The sequence below is a fragment of the Carcharodon carcharias genome, chromosome 14, assembly GCF_017639515.1.
Source record: "Carcharodon carcharias isolate sCarCar2 chromosome 14, sCarCar2.pri, whole genome shotgun sequence".
In the NCBI taxonomy this organism is placed as follows: Eukaryota; Metazoa; Chordata; class Chondrichthyes; order Lamniformes; family Lamnidae; genus Carcharodon; species Carcharodon carcharias.
In genome coordinates this window covers 45,090,296-45,110,249 of record NC_054480.1, presented here as the reverse complement: position 1 = coordinate 45,110,249, position 19,954 = coordinate 45,090,296, and positions in this window count along the sequence as shown.

Genomic DNA, 19,954 nt, shown 5'->3' with positions numbered 1-19,954 from the left:
AAGATGGTGAAAGAATTCCCATTGGAGTCTACACCAAATGACGAAGGAATTCCTCTTTGTTTGGAAGTGCATATAGGATCTGTTGAGCCTGAGGGAGTCGAAGAGACAAACTTGCAGGATCTAACTGGAGAGCCTTGTGGACAGTTTGGTTCCTGAGAGGGAGACCTCTGAAGTCGTAGAACTACAACGTTCGTCACATATGCAGAAGCCTCCAGAGAGACTGAATTTGTAACTAGTTTATTTATGTAAATAGTTGATATGTTATAAAGATTTTAAATTGTACTTTTGAGTAAAGGGGGAGGAATGTGGTAATCTGAAGTGCAATGCACCTTTAAGAGAGTGTGAACAGATTGACCACATGACTGTATTACTCAATTGCTGTGTAGTGCGGGATACGATGTTAATCAATAGTTTAGGGTCTGGCTGGAGAAGAACACATTCTGTTAGTGCTCTGTTACTTGTGTAAATAAATAGCATGTACTTCATCTTATGTTGGTCTCTGCGTCTGCAGTATATTGTTTGCCAACTCATCCACGGCGTGTAACCGTGTTCACAAGCAAAATGACCCAACAGAAGGAACAATACAATATGCTATTCATATTGGTGACTTAAAAATCAATCCATGTTATAACCATTCTTACAAGCAGGCTCCATGTTGATTTTAAAGATCTACTAAGATCAGTGATGCAGAGGCTGCCAATGAATTAGTGCACCCTTCTCTCTTTGGTGAGCTGTTGTTACCTTTGGAACTGTGTTTAGCTGTTTTGGATCTGTGGAAGATCTGTGGCAATTGGAGTCATGGACACAAGCATGAGGAAGCCATGAACCAGCAGATCAGCTGATTGACCCTCTGTTGTAACACAAGCCAATCTTACTTGTAGGTTAGTATGAATTAGGAAAATATCAAGAAGTGAGGCGTAACTTAGTCTGATGTATGAGGGATGGTTGAAAGAAATGTCAAGCTGTTATGAAAGCTTAGGTCAGGGAGTATTCTGACCTTTGGCTGATTTGAAGCTTGGATAAGCATTATAGTCTGCTGCTCTATAATAAGACAATAGCAAAGGTAAAGAACTGTGTTATGTTAACTCTGTTAACTAAAAAGTGTCCTGCTTAATAAACAAAAACGTCATACAGGGGGGCATGTAAGTTAACAATACACTAATGGACAATAAAAAAATAATGGTAAACTAATCATTCACCTAATATGGTGCAAGGCTAGACTCAAAAAGGATATAAGAAGAGTCTTGTGACCCTCAACACAACCAAGAGAAGAGGTGACACACAATGGTCAACAAGAACACAGAGCAACAAGAACAGAGCAGGAGGCAGTGCCCCAATCAACCAGGGAGTCCAGAGCCGGTGTTGGTGAGAACAGATTGTGTCTACCTGCCTTGATAAGTACCATTTTGTTATACTACTTGTGCTTCTACTTAATAAACTTACTACTGCTTATACCAAATGCCTCGTACTCAGAGTGGTCAGTGACTAGTCGGAACTAAAGGTCTCAAACATTGACTCAAACCTACATAATGGCAAAGGACCTTGCTCCAAAACAGAAAAAAAATTGCAACCCAATCTCCTGCTGGCATCCAATTAACTGTTGAAAATTCTCATGACTAAGCAAGAACACGAATAGAGCGAGCATTGATAATTGAGTAGAAATTCTGATTTTTTTCTGCTTATTTGTAAACATATTGTCATGATTCTTATGAGATCTGCTTGAAATTTAAGCACAGATTTCCATTGCTGCACCAGTACATAGGAAGTCACAAGATCTGCATTACAACTAAGGCCTTTAGACAAACACATTGACCAGCTCTTGAAAATTATGCCAAAATCTCTGAATTGCAGTAGCATCAGATCTACCTAAAACCACAACTCTGAATGTTTAAAATCAGAACATGTATTCCTATAGACGTTTAATATCCTTTCAGATTATAAGCAGGTGTTTGCTTCTTTGTGGTGTAACTGTTTTACATATTAAAGGCACTAAATGCTACCAAGAATCTCATGGATCTGTTTTCTATTATCTTTTGTGTTTTTATTTCCTCTCTGGAAATGAATTAACTCTCATGAAGCTACAGATAAAAACTATTTACTTTTGTTGGAGACCAATCTAACTAAAATCAATACCTCATGCATGGAATGCTGAATTTTCTTATTGTTATGATGGTTAGTAGCTGAACAACCCCAATGAAAAATATAGGGCTGAATTTTCTGTTTGGCGGGGGTGGGGGGGTGAGGGGCAGTGGGAGTAGGCGCAGGCCTGATAGTTACCCACAATTGGGTCAGTGCTGCCATTTTACACAGGTGGGCCAATTAAGGCCTGCCCAGTGTAATGCCCGACTCCCAAAGCAGGCAGTGGCAGGAGTGCATTGTCCACCCGGTCCAATGGCGACCCAGCGGCCTGTTATCAGAAGTGCTGGCAGCCTTTGCAAGGCTGCTCACAATGGCAAGTGGAAGGGCTAACCAGAGGGCTTCTGGTGAGCAGGTCAGTCCGGAGGGTAGGCCAGCAGAGCAGGCCAGGCTGGAGGGTAGGACAGTGGGTCAGGCCAGGCCGGAGGGTAGGGCGGGGGGCCAGCGTGCCCCTTGTTTCTCAGATGATTGCCTTGCTGCCCTCCTCGAGGAGGTGGCAGCACGGCGGGAGGTGCTGGTTCCCCAGGATGGGAGAAGGAGGCCCCCCCCAAATGACAAACGTGCCTGGGAGGAGGTGGTGGAGGTGGCAAGCTCGCATGAAGTGGTGCGGCGCACCTGGATCCAGTTTCACAAGTGCTTCAATGAATTGTTGCCCTCTGGCAGGGTGAGTACCATGTCGGCATTGGTCATGTAACCGAGCAGGTTGGCTTACCCCCCTGCTGCCCCCTCCCCTCTTCCAAGTCTGAATGTAGTGACTGCATTGAATCATTGACGACATTTGTCCTTTGCTAGATGGGCCAGCAGATATTGCCCATGCTGAGGTCAGCCTGAGAGGGTGATGAGGAAATGTGTTTTGTCCCCACAGCATGTGTTACACTGAGTCCCACATGACTGGTTTGGGGGCAAACTGGAGAAGCGGCACCTAGGTGCTGTGTTTGAACTGTAGGACATATCCAAGTCAGGGTGATGACATGCTGGGAGGGGAGTTTCAAGGTGGCGTGGCAATGAACCATCTACTGCGCTCTGCGTTCCACCTGCTTGCGCCTTCTTGCTGTGGAAGGATATATCGTGTGGTGCCTAATTGTGATATAGGCAGCATGTGTCTAAGCGGGGGGGGGGGGGGTGGTGGGGGTTGTGGAGCAGGCCTAGCAGCTTTGTGAGTGTGTTTGGCAGCAGCGGGGTGAGGAGGCTCTGGAGCCCTGATATGTCCCACTCTGCTTGGAGTGAAGAGAGCCCATGTACAATTTTCACTAATCAATGCTCATCTCTCATTTTCAGAAGAAGAATGCTCAAAACGCAGCAGAGCATGTGAGGACTGGCGGCGGGCAGGCACAGATCGCCATTCTTAGCCGCTTCAAACAGGAAGCCCTGGATCTGGAGAGATGCCATGCACCCAGGTCCACTGGTGTCAGTGAGGCTGGGGTGCCACGGCCAGGTATTTATGCCAAACATCTAGGTCAGCATTGTTCTCCCAACAGCCATAGCAATGCTGAATGTTAATTGATTTAATTTTGCAACATGGCTTGACCATTGCTTATGGAAGGATAAGCGCATAACGATCCGGGGGACAGGGATGCACTTTGACATTGTCTCCATGTTAACTGACCCACTGTCCTTGCTCTTCCTTTCAGCATCATCAGACCAGGGCCAGGAGGAGGAACAGCAGAGGCTCCCTCTCACACCTGAGGGCCCTGAAGTCTCACCAGCATCACACCATTTCTGTCAGGCAGGCACCAGCGCAGATACTGGCACCTCGGTGGGAAATCGAACATTGGCTAGTGTCCTGAGGCACAGTGGTGAGGGCACTTCATAGTTGCTGGAGGAGCTGCTGGCAAAGACAGAGGGTGCCCACGGCGCCAGTAGTTGGAGGAATGCAGGGGACCAGGCACATGATCAGTCGGTACCTGATGATGTGCCTCTGGAGTCGTCCGCGACACAGCAGGCACAGGAAACGCAACCGTGTGTGCAGGAGCATCTGGGGGAGATCCATGAGGCTATGCTTGGCTTGCTCTCTGGTGGAGGAGCCTACATGGACGATCGCCAAAGCAATGTGTCACATACCAAGTGCCATGCGTTCTCCATGGAGAGAATAGCGACTCTCGTGGAGAGGCTACTCCAGGAGACCCATCAGGGCTTCCTGGGGATGTGCTCTGACCAGCAAGCCCTCACATCAGCTGGTCCTCAGCTGGTCAGTGCCAGTGTGAGACATGGTTTGGGCATCAACTTTCACAGCTCAGTGCCCATCCATCCACGGTAAGCAGGGAGGTCCGAAGTGACCTCATGTCGGCGCAGCAACTGCCTGGCATCTCTGCGGACACCTCTCAGGGTGTTCCGGATGAGGGCGGCAGCTCCTCTGCCTCTCTCCCAGTGACCGTAGCATCCGGTGAGTTTGCAACGATTGGGAGAATGCCAGCTGTAGAACTGGCAGCTCCCTCCCAGCCGGTGCCAGCACAGGCTCCATGGGCCAGAGGATGACCGCCAAGGTCATCGAGACCAACAGGACAACAGAGTCAGCAGACTGTCTCAGATACCACTCCTAACGATGGGGCAGCACCAAGATGTAGCACCCGGAAACGTAAACATAAAGCACCTTGGGCACACCATGGGTGTTTCACTGGTGCTTCTGTGTTGGCTCGAGATGAGGTCCTTTTGATTTGTTTTGTTTGGTAACAAAGTTCTCTTTTTTTTGGAATAAGTTGGTTTGCTTAACAGAATAAATTCAGATATGTCACCAGGGCTGAGGGTGCCTCTTTCCTTCTGCATGTGTATGGTTTCCAAAACTGTAATGAGTGCTTTGTTGGACATTCAGCTTTATTAACAAGGCCCTTAGTGACTGTTGCTAACCTGGCAGATTTTGCACTTAGGTGTCGAGTATCGAGCCAACAGCCCAGGCTTGTCTTGGTGGTCCATCTGTGGTGTGCTAGCTGAAGGTTCATTGGATTCAAGCCTCCTGGGTGTCCCTGCCTCCCTGCAGTATGCCCGGGTCAGCGTCTACACCCTCAGCATTTCCCTGTGCATGTCCATCCTCGGACTGACTGCTGGACTCATCGTGTGCAGCTGCAGCCACTGCGTCAGCGTCTTCATCATCCACTGTGTCCCCCCTTTCCAGCGCAAGATTGTGGAGAGTGCAGCATGCAACCACTATCACCGAGACACAGTCTGGGGGGTACTGGAGTGTGCCACCTGAGTGGTCCAGGCATCAAAATCACGTCTTGAGAAGACTAATGGTTCTCCACCACAGCCATTGTACCATTATTGTACCACTGCTCAGCTTCTGTTCTTGGGCGGCAGAGCAGCGTCATGAGCCACCTCCTGAGGGGATAGCCCTTGTCTCCCAGCAGCCATCCATCAAGCCAGGCTGGAGCACTGAAGAGCCTGAGAATGTAGGCATCGTGGGAGCTGCCAGGGTACCTTGCACAGACTTATAGAATCTGCATTCTGTGATCACACACTATCTGCACGTTCATGGAATGGAAGCCCTTCCTGTGGACGAAGGCACCGGGCACACTTGCTGGTGCCTTGATGGCCACATGTGTGCAGTCTATAGCACCCTAGATGCGGAGGAAGCCAGCAATGGCCGCAAAGCCTCTGGCTTGCTGTGTCTGGCTTGCCTGGGCCCAACGGTAGTGGATGAAGGTCAATGCATGCCTGAACAGAGCATCTGTAACCTGCTTGACACAAGTGGGGACAGCTGATTGGGAGACACCGCAAAGATCAGCCACTGCCCCCTGGAAGGACCAGAGGCATAGAAGTTGAGGGCAGCTGTGACCCTTTAGAGCCACTGGCATTGGGTGTTCGCCCACACAGTTAGCGGAGACCTCAGGCCCTATCATCTGACAGATATAGTTGACTGTCTGCCTTGAAAGATGCTGCTTCTTTTGGCACTGCACCTGAGACATATTGAGGTAGCTGCTTCGCTGCCTGTATACCCTGGCAGCAAGATAGTGGTGTCTTCTGCAGCCCCTTCCACCTTGGACTACCTCTTGACCCTGCACCATTTGTGCCTACGCCTGTCCTCCCAAAGGTGGCTCCCCTGGAGGCTGAATGTGCACTCCTAGTCTCCTCCCCCTGTTAGCCCTCCCTTCGTCCTCAGAGGAGCTGCCTCCAGTGGACAGTTCAGCTCCCATTCTCAGGCTAAGGGAAGGCTTCCTGTAACCTGCAGGCTTAGAAAAGATTCTCACTGCAGAGTGCTGACCAGAAGGTTAAGAGTCCAGAAAAAGCAGCTGATATGTGTTTTGAAGTACTGCAGATCACATAGGCAAGTTTCAAAAACTTTCAGAAATAAATGCTTGACTGTGTACACTCATGACCCCAGTGAGCCCTCTTAACCCACCCATGGATGAGGTAAATACAAATGCCTCCTACCTGCCTCCCCGTTGCGCCCGTGTGCCGAGCCAAAGATTGCATGGACGCTGAAAAATCGGTGTCGGCAGGCACCATAAGTGGCCCTTTAATTAATGTCGGCAGCACATCGGACATTATTGCGTGCCCGCCCAGCGAAATATTGCGATGGTGCGCGGTGATGTTGGGACGGTCACCTGACATCACGGTGCGTCATTTTATGTGCAGACATGCGGGGCCCGCCCCCACACTCCAAAGGGAAAATTCAGCCCATGAAGTACATAAATGTTTTTTATTAATAATCGTGTGGAAGTAAACTGAAAAATTTCCACCTTGTCATTGTTAAATGGTTTGAAAATGCCAAACTAGTATCACAGCTACAAGTAAGATCACTTTTAATAGCCAATTCTGGTGGTACTGATTTCAGAACAAAACAGTCTTTTGGATGTAATTAAGTTATTTGCATTTCTTTAATTGGTTAATTAGCCAGAGTTTAATTTTCATATTTTGCACATTCTTTAATTTAATTTTCCCAATTTGCTCATCAATCTGCTGCAGGAATATGAACTATTATCTTTCAAGTAATGGAAAAAGAGGAAGTAAACAAGGAAGAAAAGAAGGATGGAATAAAATGGAGAGCAGAAATAAAGAAAACTGTTTCCAATGGCTGAAGGGTCATAGACCAGAGGGTACAGCTTTAAGGCTAAAGCACCAGAGGCAACATGAGGAAACAATTTTTCACACAACGAGTGCTTAGGATTTGGGATGCACCGATAATAGGGTGATGGATGCAAATGCAATAGTAGCTTTCAAAAGAGAAATGAACAAATAAATATTGGAATGAGAACAAGTTACAGGAATATAGGGAAAAATATACTAGGGAATGGGCCTAAATAAATTGCTCTTCAAAAAAGCCGACGCAGATTCAATAGGATGAATGGCTTCCTTCTGCACTGTACTATTCCATGATTCTATAAAATGAGAGAGTAATCAACCTGAAGAAAATCAGATACTTGCTGGAGAGAAACAAGCTGGGGGACAAGACCAAGAAATACTGAGAAGGAGGTGGTAGCTGCCAAGTGTTTTTTTATTCTTTCATGGGATGTGAGCGTCGTTGGTAAGGCCAGCATTTGTTGCTCATCTGTAATGGCCCTTGAGAAGGTAAGGCTAGAACAGAAGGGAGTGACAGAAGGAGCATGCATGCAAATGGTATACAATAGTTTAAGCAATGGTATGCAATATCTACAGCCATTCAACAAATCATTGCTGTAAATCCTGTTGGTGGAATATAAGCATAATTTAATGGTATGAACAAAGCAAGAGTATTTTTATGGAAATCTAAAGGTTGAACAATTTTCCTGTGAAATTTAATCTACCTAATTGTACAATTGTTTCATCAGTCCCGGCAGTGCCAAGAGCGCATTAGTGGACACTGACAAGGCTGCAACCAGAAACTCCCCCCACAGTTGCACACGCCAACTATATTATAGCATGGGCAGTATATTATCGGGGTCAATTGGCTTGTTAACAATTGGTTGCCGATTTCAGTATCTGCCCATCCCCTGTATTATATGGATGAGTTTGGTGGTGGGCGGGATGGTGGTGGGGAGGACACACAGCCTATTTTACAAGCCCTCCCGCTGAAAAAATTCTGGCGGGGGCTCATAAAATGTAGTCCTATGAGTCTATATGTGCTCATATTTATGAATAAATATAGGCCCTTACAACACTTGTATTCTGTACAATTTAATTAGAAAAATGTCCTTCTCTTGATATCGTTTAATTTATTTCTAGGATGTGTGTAAACTAGCAATGGACCCAATGGCAGTTAAAAAAACTCACCAACTCAGTTATTGCAGACTATTCTGTTTAAAGAGGTTTCTTTTTCTTCAACTGAGGAATAGGGGGTAGCAACATTATCTGTTAACATACAGTACAGTTAACTGGAGTGCTACTGTTTGCCCAGTCTAAAACTGAACAGGTTGCAGCACATTCAAAAGGGCTATGTGTATGCACAAAATCAGTCCAGTCATGCATATACGTAAGCCTTTTTTTAATTCAGCAATAAGAAACCAGGATTTTTCCTGTTCAAAACTTTTGATGGCAAACTTTAAAAACAAGTTGCCCAGTCGAAGCTAACATGCATGTTCACAGTATATTCTAGATCATTTATTAGAGTTTGGGTTAAGCCCTGTTTTTGTTTCATCCAGTTGATAGAGAAATGTGGCAGAAACAAATTAAGCAAACCCAGACTGATATGAAACAAGTTAATTGGAGCAGCCACATAAATACCATAGCTACAAGAGCTGCTGGCCAGAGACTGGGAATTCTACACCATGACCTGAATTTTCAAGTCGGCTGGTAGGTGCGATGGGCAGACCCGTGATTGACTGGGAAATGGGCCGCCGCCCGTGATCAGCCCACAACTGCAATTTCACGCTAGCTGGCCAATTAAGGCCCGCCTGGCATGAAACATGGCTTCCCAATGGTCGGGAGGGCTGGGCAGCCGCTTGAAGGCTGCCAATGAAGGATACAGTCTGTGTTGTGGAGAAGGTGACAATGGCCTCAACAGCAGCTGGAGATGCCAGGCGGGAGGGCAGGTCGGGTGGGCATTTGGCTCCCCACTTTTCGGATGAGTGCCTCGTCATGGTCCTGGAGGAGGTGGCTGCCAGGAGGGACAGCCTTGTACCAAGGGACGGAAGGAGAAAGCCACCACACCTGATGAAGAAAGCCTGGCAGCACAGGTCAGCAGCAATGACGTTATGTGGTGCACATGGGTGCAGTACCGCAAGAGGTTCAATGATCTGCTATGCTCAGGAAGAGTGAGTACCATGTTGGCATGGATCAGCATGCAGAAGTGTTAAGGGTTGGCTGTCCCCCCCCATGGAGCTCAGGGGTGTTAGAGTCTAAGTACCAAATGTCAATGACACCGGGGCTGGCCAAGGGGGTGAGCCCTGGCTGCTTGGACTGAGTGCCTTGCGGCTCAAAGGCCGTGACTTGGATATGCCCTGCAAGATGTTCCTCAGCTGGGATTGGCCAGGCTGCAAAGGCGCTGCTGGTAGAGAGTGGACTAACCAATGCTTCTCTGTCCTTTCAGGAGAAGATGAGCCATAACCAATCAGAGAGGTCATTGACAGGCAGAGCCCCGCCCAACCTGCTGCTGCTGCTGACCAGGTTCGAGTAGGATGCCCTAGAGCTAAAGAGCCAGCACACTCCCCGTGCAACCAGGCGTGGAAAGGCTGGGGTGTCAGATGAAAGTAAGACCGCAGTGCACAGAGATGAGGGTTTCAGAATGTGCAACCATTCTAGTGTAGTCTCTTTATTGATGAAGCCTCAAGCCTGGAGTCCCCATTGATCATTGAAGGATGATGGCACCGTGATACAGATCTCCATTGTCTCACCAGGGTGCCTGGCATGTACAGTGTCAGTGTGATGACCTTAACTAATGAAATGTCCTTGCTCTCCCTTAGATTCGCCAGCACACACTCAATCGCAGGACCCCGAAGGGCCACCCCTGACGCCAGAGGACCACTGGGCTTCATCTGCACCAGCGTCACACCCGCTCTCTGAACCAGGCACCAGCACAGATACCAACACCTCAGTGGGCATTAGATCATCAGCTACATCGGCGGTGCACATTGGTCAGGGCACTTCACACTCGCTTGAGATGCAGGCGAAGGCAGAGAGTGCCCTGGGCACTGGAAGTCAGAGGACTACTGGAGACCATGACAATGCTGGGTTGAAGGCAAATGATGAACCTCTGGAGTCATCCATTAGGCAGCAGATACTGGATGTCCAGCAGGATGTGTGGCAGGATCTGGCAGAGATCCATGAGGGTCTGCATGCCATGGTCTCTGTTGTGGAGGAGTCCATGCCGTGCATAAGCAGTGCATTGACCCTCATGGCCAAGTGCACCGCCTCCTCCATTGAGAGAGTGGCAACGCTCAAGGAGAGGTAGCTCCAGGGATAGAATCAGGAGTTCCTGGGGTTGCGCTCAGACCTGCAAGCCCTCACACAGGCAATAACCTCAAGTGGTAAGTGTCCGTGTGTGAGATGGATGAGGCACCCAGTATCCCAGCTAGGTGCCCATCCTTCAATGGCGAGCAGGGAGGTCCAAAGCAACCTCATGTTGGCGCACGGCCTGCTTGTCATCTCTGCGGGCTCCTCTCAGGGCACTCCGGGTGATGGGTGATGGGAGCAGCTCCTCTGCCCCTCCGCCAGTGACTGTGGCATCTGATGAGGCTGCGATGACAGGGGAGATGCCAGCCATGGCATTGGTCGCTCCCTCCTAGGCAGGGCCAGAACAGGGTCCACTAGCCAGAGGATGACTGTGAAGATCATCAAAGCCAGCAAGACAGCAGAGTCAGCAGGCTGTCTTCAATGCCACTGCCAGTGATGGGGGGGGGGGGGGGGGGGGGGGGGGGGGGTGTGGTGGCACCAAGGTACAACACTCGCAGACATAAGTTTAAGGCACCAAAGAGGGGCTGTTCATGGGTGCTCTTCTGTTCAGTTATGTTTGGTTTTTGTCTCTTGGTGTGGACATCAACACCAGTAATGGAAATGTCAATGTGATTTCAATGTGACAATAACATTAAATTTGCTTTTGTTGTGATGGCCTGAGTATGCTTCACCATTTAGGTGCAGGGTACACCAGTATGTAATGCTGGATGTGAGTGGCTCTAAACTTTATTGCACAGGCACTGCGTGGACTTTGGGTTCACATGACAGGGGCATTTCAGACATCTTGGAAGGAGGTGGAAATGGTTCTTTGGCAGCCTAGCTGAAGGAGCATTGGATTGAAGCATTCCTGGTGTCCCTGCTTCCCTGAAGGGTCCAGAGGTCTGCCTCCATGCTCTCAGTGTTCTCCTCACCGTGCTCCTCTTCTGACCCACTACTGAACTCATCCTCTGTGGCCTGTGGAGCTGCATCAAGATCCTCTTCCTCCAGTGGGTCCCCCCCTTGCCAGTGCCAGATTGTGGAGAGCGCTGCATGCCACCATGATCAGTGCCACCTACTCTGGGGATATTGTAGTGTACCCCCTCAATGTTCCAGGCATCTGAAGTGCATCTTCAGAAGACCTATGGTCCTCTCTATCACCACCCTTTTGGAGGCATAACTCCTATTATAAAGCTGCTCTGCCTCTGTTCCTGAGTGGCAGAGAGGCATCATAAGCTACCTTTTCAAGGGATAGCCCTTGTCACTGAGCAGCCATCCATCCAGTCAGGCTAGAACACTGAAGAGCCTCAGCACCTGGGAGTGTCTCAGATATATGCATCATGGGAGCTGCCAGGGTACCTTGCACAGACTTGCAGAATATGCATCCTATGGTCACACACTATCTGCATGTTCATGAGTGTAATCCCTTCCTGTTAACAAAGGCTGATCCGCTGGCACCTTGATGGCCACATGTGCACAGTCGATTGCACCCTGGACGTGGAGGAACCCAACAATCGCTGCAAAGCCTCTGGCTCACTTAGCCTGGTTGGCCATGTCCTTACGGAAATTAATAAACGCCATTACCCGCCTGAACAGAACTTTGTCACCAGCTTGATGCTGACTGAATCAACATGGACAGCTGATTGGGACATTCCACACAGATCCCACTGAGCCCTCGAAAGAGCCGAATGCATAGAAGTTAAAGGCCACTGTGACCTACAGAGCCACTGGCATGGGGTGTCCACCCACACAGTCGTAAGTGATCTCAGACCCAATCATATGACAAATGGAGGTCACAGTCTCTCTGGAGAGGCGGAGCCTCCTTCAGCATTTCACCTCAGACATATTGAGGTAGCTGCATCGCCGCCTGTAAACCCTGGCAGCAGGATAGTGGCATCTTCTGCGGCCCCTTCCACCTTGGACTATCTCCTGGCCCTGCGCCCCTTGTGCCTGCGCCTCTCCTCCCACACGTCGCTCCCCTGGAAGCTGCACTGGGACAATTGGCCTCCTCTCCCTTCTGCCCCTCTCTTCCCCCTCAGAGGAGGTACCTCTAGCGGCGACCATAATCCTCATTACCAAGGTTACAGAAGACTGTCTGATATCTGGAAAGGTCCACATGGTCTGAATCCTCTGGGGGCCTTGCAGACACCAATGAGTCCTGAAATGAAGCCATGAAATGCTAACAATGAAGTCCTGAACAGAGATGAAGCTGTCAAGTACCAATAAGCAACCAGCAGCAAACTATCTCCAAAACTCTTCATTACTCACACTGGCAATGCTGCTGACCCTTTTTATCCCGCTCTTGGATGAGGTTTTTCAAAATTTGGGCTGCCTGTCTGCCAGTTTTGCCCATGTGATGTGTGCAAAATCGCATGGGCAATGTGAAATCTTGGTCAATTGCCTTTATAATGGCTTCAACTGGCCTCTTAATTGATGACTGATGTGGCTCCAACACCCATGCGTACCCGCCGACTGCAATATCGCAAGAGCACGGGGTGATATCAGGATGTTCGCCTGACGTCATCTCGTGCGATTCCACATCCGATCAGGTTGGGCCCACACCCACCCAATCAATGTAAAATTCAGCCCCATGTAACTAACTCACTTACTGAATCCCCAAAGCCTCTCCACCATCTATATGGCAGAAGTCAGGAATGTGATGGAATATTCTCCACTTGCCTGAATGAGTGCAGCTCCAAAAACATTCAAGCAGCTTGACACCATTCAGAAGAAAGCAGCCCACTTGATTAGCACCTATCTGCCACCTTAAACATTCACTCCTCCCACCTTCAGCACACAGTGACAGCAGTGTATTCCATCTCCAAGATGTAGTGCAATATGCTCTTCAAGGCTCCTTTCAAACCCAAGACCTCTACCTACTAGAAGGACAAAGGAAACAAATGCCTGGGGACACCACCACCTTCAAGTTTCCTTCCAAGTCACACACCGTCTTGACTTGGAAATATAATGCCTTCCTTCATTGTCACTGGGCTAAAATTCTAAAACTCACTCCCTAACGACATGGTGAGCGTACCTAAACCACAATGATTGCAGCGGTTGAAGAAAACGACTCACCACCAACTTCTCAAGGGCAATTACACATGAACAATAAATGCGGGCATTGCCACTGGCATCCACATTACAGAAATAAATAAAAAAAATAGCAGCTCCTAATAGTGTTGGCATTCTTCTAATATGCATGTATTTGCAAATGGCAAACAAAGTCACGCTTGCAAAAAAAATTATTCAAATTTGTGTCATTGGTAGTCAACACCAGCATATGGAACATTCGCACAAGTGTTGCCCTCCCAGATGTCTGCAAGCTAGTGGCTATGAAGTGTGTCACTATTTGTGAACAAAAGCCTAGCAGCCCATCAAATATATAACAGTACATTCTCAATCCTCCACTAGCAAACACAGTTTATTGTGTTTCATTTGATGTGTCTTTGAACACTTTATACCAGTGCCATTCTTACATGTTTTCCTTGAGCTCACCATAAAATATCTGTTTGGGAACTGATATCCATCCATTCTCACCATGGCTGATCCAATATAGCAGTGTCCTTATCAGCATTACCTTAATACCAATGCCGTTTGGAAGAATCTCAGTGCTTTGAATTATATCCTATCAAATTATTATACAGTATTAATCTGTCCAACTGATCTTGATTCCTAACAGGTGAAAATTTCAAAACAGTGTACCATGGGCTGGATTTCCATTTCATGGCCCAATCCCAACGCCATGATGAATTCCAGGTCAGGAATGCAGAGATGCCAGCAGCAAGAGCTTGGAAGTGATTTTGAATATGGTGGCCAATTAAGAGGCTGCCTATGGGAGACCCATCCAATTAAGGACAGCAAATGTACTCTTGAGGCTAGAAAGTCCTCTAGCACTGAAAGATCAGAAGTCTCGCCATCGGAGATAGGAGCTGCTAATGTAGGTAGATGTAAGAAAAAGAGAGGACAGCTCAAGATGGAAGATCTTTGCAAATTTATAAATATAAAGAGGCCACAGCTGCCGGGCTGTTATTGTGGAGGGGAAGCTGCTGGAGCTGTGGCCCTTTGGCTATGATGAATGTAGGAATGGAGGATGGGAGTTTCCTCGTATGTTGGAGCACAAGCACCCTCATCCCCCTACCACCAGGAGGCCATCTCCATTACTCGGACATGTTTTAGCCTCAATGGAGGGCAAAAATGAGTCAGCATAGTGGCTTTTATAGGCCCATCAGGTGGCTTAATTGGTGACCTGTCACTTGTAAACAGGTAGCTGTCACCAATCAAAATGTTCAAAAGTGGACCAGAGGCGGGAATATGCCAGCAAATCAGGATTCCAGCCAGTGGTGGGAAATTGCCAGCCCACCAGCATGTTCACCTGTGGTCCCACCTCCGCAGCCAAATGAAAATGCAGCCTGATAACATTAAAAAGACTTAGAACCAATGTGATATAAATGAACAAGCTGATCAGGAGAGAGGAGACCCTAAGGGATTTTCAGGAGGTTCCCAGATATTTCAAGAAGTTTGGAAGACATTGCTCACAAGTTCACTTTGTAACATTTGGCAGAAAGACTGCCTTTCAAGTTTGAAGAAAGACACACTTGGAAGTGGATACTAAGTGTGACAATAATATATTAAACTGCTATTCCCCAGCATAGATTTTTTTAAAATTCTTTCACAGGATTTGGGGTGTCTTGGCTAGTTCAGCATCTTTTGCCCATCCCTAATTGCCCTTGAGAAGGTGCTGGTGAGCCACCTTCTTGAACTGCTGCAGCTCATGAGCTGTAGGTGCACCCACAGTGCTGTTAGGAAAGGAGTTCCAGGATTTTGACCCAGAGACAGTGAAGGAACGGTGATATAGTTCCAAATCAGGATGGTGCGTGACTTGGAGGGAAACTTGAAATGCATTTGCTGCCCTTGTCCTTCTAGATGGTAGTGGTCACCGGCTTGAAAGGTGCTTTCAAAGGAGTCTTGGTGAGTTGTTGCAATGCATCTTGTAGATTGTATACACTGCTGTCACTGTGCATCAGTGGCGGAGGGAGTGAATGTTGAAACTTGTGGATGGGGTGCCAATCAAGTGGGCTGCTGATAGTGTTGAGCTTCTTAAGTGCTGTTGGAGCTGCGCTCATCCAGGCTAGTAGACAGTATTCCGCCACGCTCATGACTTGTGCCTTGTAGGTGGTGGACAGGCTTTGGGGAGTCAAGAGGTGAGTTACATGCTATAATAAATACCAATTCATATTGACAAAGTATTATAAAATCTTATGAATGGGCACCTATGAAATGAGGTTTAAGTGTGTAAGGTACATTAAGGTGGGAAAGATGCTAAATATGAAAGTGTAGCAATAGCCTTGTATTGCAGCTGAGCAATTTATTGCTTTGTCATGCTGAATTTCCCACAATCATATCCCACTTTCCTTTCAGTTTCAGGAAAACTGTAAAAATGTAAGACTTGCATTTGGGTAGGGTCTTGCAACATCTTTTAGAAATGTCCCTTAATCTGGAAGATAAAGTGCAGTGATTAAATGCGGCAACCATTTTTCAAACAGCGTGGCAGCATAAATAGCAAATGTGATGTATGATTAGTTAATGGTGCTGAGCTCCAAGCGATGGGGCAAGAAGTATGAGTTCAGATTGGCACCACCCATTCCGTGCTATCTGGCCAGTTCTAGTTGCACTTAAAGTGAACGCTTAATTTAACTGCAAAAGTCAGATATACAGATTCGCCACTACGGATGTCAAAAATAGTTTTACAGCTCTGGTTTGATGGAAAAGGCATTACATTGAAAAAAGTAAGCAGAGAATAATAGTACACTTAAATGATTAAGTCTCTGCCACAAAACAAGCTTTTAATTATGATTACAAGCAGCAACTGGAATGCGCAGTGTACTACCTTGCCAAACATTTAAAGTTACAATTTTGAGTTTGCAAAATGAATGTCAAAATTTTATGAGGTGCACCCACTTCATTCTTGTGTCATGATGATTTCAACATGTGTGGTTTTGGTTCACTGGCAATCATTTTAATCTGGCATCTCTTTTGATCCAAGAATGCTAGCAATCCATGAGTTTGTGAGGTCAATAAAGTGTGACATTATTCAGAAGCTTTGTCTGATTGCAAAGCAAAATTCAGCAGCAATTTAAAGCTAATATTGATCATTTAACTATGAAAGATAAACAAGTCATATTAGATTTTTCTATCAGATTTACAGAAAGTCCCTATTGGTCATTTTAGCAATTCCATTGGCAGGATACTGACAGAACTGTGAGCATATGTCAACACCCAAATATTTCTGTCCTGAGAAAATGACTATTTGAAACACCACACCCATAATTTCAAATGTAATTTCCCCACTTAAATCATTTTGACTTTGCAATATAGCCCCAACTGGCAAATATATCCTCAGGCTTTTAATCTTCAAGTTTTATGGTTGAGATGAGAAATGTATGATGTTAATTTTGAATCTCATGTCCAAATCTTACAAATGAAATGTTTATGAACATTAAAAATAATGCTAGATTAGTTAGGTGTGAATAACAGCATGGTCAGCTGAAATTATTGACACTTCATTATATTTCAATGTAGGTCTGTATTGTACCAAATGTATTTTAGTGGTAAGGATGGCTGCAACAGAGATTTTATAAACTTGTTTTGCTTTTTTTTTTTTCTTTATTTTATACCCTCCATCTCCTAGCCACTTTCTTTTGATAGAATTCCTTTGTTGGTGAAAACATTACAAAGTTGTGTGGAATGTGGTTAGATGTGATGACTATCCATTAAGACTTGTGCCAAAACCCATTGCGACTGCAAAGAAGTTTAAAGATGTCAGCCAGCTGTGGGCAATGCTCTTGCTAGACAGTTTGCTAAAGTTTAGGGAATCTAAACAGATCAGTGATTTGTTAATCTTCTTAGGTAATTAATCCATGAGGTCGGCATTGTGACAGGAATGCTATTGGTCAGTTTGACCTGTACTTCAGGGTTTCCTTCAATTTATCCCTTAAAGCCACTGGTACTTGGTGTACCGATTACAACTTTGCCATAATAGCCAAATGTCCTTCGGCATGTATGAGGGGATCAAAAAGGCACCAGGTCCATCAACAAAGCATACACCTCAGTTAAAAACAAAGGTAGGTGAAGCCATCACTGACTGCATTAAACAGTTGGAGGGATGGGTGGAACACTATCTTGAATTGTATTTGAGGAAGAACATGGTCACTGAGGAAGCTCCAGACACTTTAGAAAGCTTGCCTGTCATGGAAGAGCTGGATATTGAACTCACAAGGGAGGAGATTAGCAAAGCTATTGACTCACTTGCCATGGGCAAGGCTGCAGATGCTGATACTATATAGCTTGAACTCATCAAGCATGGGAAACCAGCATGCCTGCAGCATCTGCACAAACTTCTCTGTCTCTGCTAGAGAGAAAGGGCAGTGTCTCAGGAGGCAGGATTTTCCCCCCCGTCGAGGGGGAAGTTGAAGGGCGGGCGTGCATAGGCGCTCCTCCGATCGGCGCCCCCAATTGGGGGTGTGGCGCCATTTTATGTGGGCGGGCCAATTAAGGCCCGCCCAGCGTGATGTCCGCACAAAAGCGCTATGCACTTCTTGTGCGGGCGGGGTGGGGGGGGGGATTCCCAAAAATAAGTGCAGCCTCAGGGAGATGGGCTCAAAATGTAAAAAACCTAAAAATAGAAAAGTCAAATTTCCCTAACATGTCCCATCATGTGACAATGTCACATGAGTTCGGACATGTCCATAATTTTCACAAAAGCTTTATTAAAATTTTTTAAAACCTACATGAAACTTCATCCCACCCATGGATGAGGTTTCATGCATTTCTAATTCACGCTGGGGCTCTTGGCCTGCCCGCCAACCTTATGGTTAGGCAGGCAGGTCCTTTAATTACTTAATTGACTCTGTCAATGGCCTCAATTGACTATTGACAGGTCAGTGGGCACGCAGCTGATTTCTCTGCGCCCCCGCCTACCTGAAAATTTAAATGGGGTGCGGTGACGTCTGGAGATTCCCCCCGACGTCACCGCACGTCATTTTACGTTTCAGCGAGTGGGCCCTGCCCCCTGCTGGCCGACATATAAAATCCTGCCCAGGATGTGAGTAATGCAAGGATTATGACCCTATACAAGAACAGGGTGATCGCAGTGATTGCAACAACTATTGAGGCATCTGCCTGCTGAGCATCACGGGAAAAGTAGTTGACCATGTTGCCCATATCAGACTACAGTTCCTGGCTGAACGCATCAAGCCTGCATCCCAGTGTGGTTTCAGAACTGGAAGATCTGCAATTGATATCTTCTCAGTTAGGGAGCTACAAGATAAATGCCGTGAACAAAGGAGGCCACTATACATTACCTTCATAATCTCACAAATGCATTCGACCATGTGAGCAGAGGCGATCTATTTAAACTGCTGGAGAAGATTGGCTGCCTGCCAAAGCTGCTCAATGTGATCACCTCTCTCCATGACAAAATGATGGGTAACAAAAGCTATGACAGGGCAACATTGGAACTCTTTGAAATCCTCAGTGGAGTCAAACAGGCTTGTGTTCTGGCACTGGCACTCTTTGGCAAATTCTTCTCTTTGCTGTTTTGACATGCCTTCAGTTCATCAGAGGATGTCTACTTACTTACCAGAGCTGACAGAAAGCTGTTCAGCCTTACTCACAGGAGTTTCAAGGTAAAAGTGTGCCAAGTCCTCATCAGAGAGTTGCTCTACGCTGGCTATGCCCATTAGCATTCCATACCAAGGGACACTGTCAGTGGCAAATGGACAGAATCTCTCACGCCTGTAAAGAGCTTGGTTTGACCATCAGCATCAGAAAGACAAATGTCATGGTCCAGGATGTTGCCTTATAGCCAGCTATCAGCATTGACAATATGATGCTGGAGGTTGTCTATGGCTCCACATATTTAGGTTCCACAATCACCAGCAATCTGTCACTTGATGCTGAAATCAACACGTATTGCAAAAACTGCATCTATTATGTTCAAGCTAAGTAAGAGTGTGAGAAAACAGCAGCCGGACTGACAACACCAACTGCATGTTAACAAATCCTGCATCTTCAGCACACTCCTCTACAGTAATAAGACCTAGACAACATATTCTAGGCAGGAGAAAAGACTGAACAGTTTCCACCTCCTCACATGTCGGTCACTATCTCTTGGCAGGATAAGGTCACCAATTCAGAGAATCACTGGATTGTTACAGTGTAGAAGGAGGCTATTTGGCCCACCATGTCTGCACCAGCTCTCTGAGCATTTTAATTTAGTGCCAATCTCCTGCCTTTTCCCTGTAACCCTGCACGTCGTTTCTATTTGAATAATCATCCAATGCCCCGTTGAGTGCCTCAAATTGAACCTGCGTCCACCACACTTTCAGGCAGTGCATTCCAACCCTAACTACTCACTGTGTGAAAAAGTTTATTCTCACCTTACATTTGCTTCTTTTGTAAAACACTTTAACACTGTGCCCTCTGGTTCTCAATGCGTTTATGAGCGGGAACAGTTTCTCCCTATCTGCTCTGTCTAGATCCC